The sequence below is a fragment of the Nyctereutes procyonoides genome, unplaced genomic scaffold (assembly GCF_905146905.1).
Source record: "Nyctereutes procyonoides isolate TBG_1078 unplaced genomic scaffold, NYPRO_anot_genome, whole genome shotgun sequence".
In the NCBI taxonomy this organism is placed as follows: Eukaryota; Metazoa; Chordata; class Mammalia; order Carnivora; family Canidae; genus Nyctereutes; species Nyctereutes procyonoides.
In genome coordinates this window covers 9,499,289-9,501,187 of record NW_026575126.1, presented here as the reverse complement: position 1 = coordinate 9,501,187, position 1,899 = coordinate 9,499,289, and positions in this window count along the sequence as shown.

Here is a 1,899-nt window from a genome sequence, read left to right as displayed (position 1 = left end):
ATATTTAAATATACTTATATATTTAAATATATATTTATATTAACTTATATTTATATATTTATATTTATGTATTTAAATATATATATATATATATATATATATATATATATATATATATACACACACACACACACACACACACATATATATGAGACAGCCCGGGTGGCTCAGCGGTTTAGCGCCACCCTCAGCCCAGGGCATGACCCCGGAGACCCTTGATCGAGTCCCAGGTCAGGCTTCCTGCATGAAGCCTGCTTCTCCCTCTGCCTTTGTCTCTGCCTCTCTCTCTCTCTCTCTGTGTCTCTCATGAATAAATAAATAAAATCTTTAAAAAATAGTAATAATAATAATAAATTAATTAAAATCTAAAAATAAAAAGGACCCTTATCTCTTGTGCAGAGTGGGGGCTCCTACAGAGCCGACTCATCATCAGAGAGCTATTTCTGAAATAGCAAGGAAGCAAGAAACACGAAAATCAGCAATGATGTCAGATTGTGGGTCTACTGTCTCCATTTTCTTTCCTTTCCTTCTTTCCTTTTCTTTCCTTCTTTCCTTTTCTTTCTTTCTTTCTTTCTTTCTTTCTTTCTTTCTTTCTTCTTTCTTTCTTTCCACTTGTTTTTATTTAAGTTCCATTGGCCCACGTGTAGTCTAACACCCAGGGCCTCGGTGCCCCTCACCCTGTGGGTTTCCTTACCAGCACTGGATGGGCCTGGCCAGCCCCCCCCCCCCCCCCGGGCAGCCCCTCACCTCCAAAGTCCCTGCCATGCACTGAGAGGCCGGGAGGATGGTAGAGAAAACCTCAAAAGCTTAACATCGTTGCCATGTGCTTTGGGGGAGAGGCCCCCACACTGCTCTGCACCCATTAAAATCTCGGCCCCGGTGGCGCTGATGTCCTACAATTTGATGAAAATAGCTTTCCTGTGCCAAAGGACATCGATATATTTTTATCTAAATATAAACACTGTTAGCATTTACAGGAACTTGAAAAATAGAATCTCTTCTTTAACCAGTGCACATAGCAAAGATCGTTTGGTATTCTCAGCCTTCCATATATGCCTTTAAATGAGAGACATTTTTATTGGCATTATTTGGGGACTTCACGTTCTTTGTTCAGGACACTCTTGCAGTCATTTCATTTGCTCCTGCTGAATGTAAAACCATAGAAACCGTGCTCCTCTAAACACAGGCTTTGATTTCTTTAGAGGCTAAAGCAAATGAGCTATTTTAATACCTGAGGAAAAAAAAATACAGGAATCTTCAATAAGAAAGCAGAAATATTCTTTAATAAATGCCTATTACTCACAGGTAAAATGCATTTGGTTTTAGCTATCATTTATACTATTTCAATGTTCACCATTGTTTCCTGAGAGTCAGATGTTTTTGTTATTATATAAAAGTGGTTTCTAGTTTCCATATTTAGTAAACTCGATATTGAAAATTTTTGAGATAAATAAATTCAGAATTCTATTAGTTAGTAATTTAGGAATTCAGACATTTTATCTGTCACCCTCATCTGCATACCTCATCATTACGATGAAGAATGCCGTAGAGGTCAGAAACAGAGTTCTTTATTTTTCTATGTGCTAAAGTATAAGACATGTTTAGTGCCGTGATTTTTTTTTTTTACCAAGTAGATTTACATGCAGAGGCTTGAATAAGCTGAACACACAGCCAAACACTTTTCCTACTTGTAGAGACAAGTAGAATATGAAGGCCTCTTTTGCTCACCAAATCTTGATTTCCTTGAGACTAAGAGTATAATGCTGTTTCTTAGCATGCCTCTATTTTCTTTATAAAATAAAAAAAAATGTAAGTGGATTAATATATATATTTTTGACTTGGACATGTGAATTTTATACACAAAGAATTGTGTACGTTTCAAACTTCTTGCAAAATGAA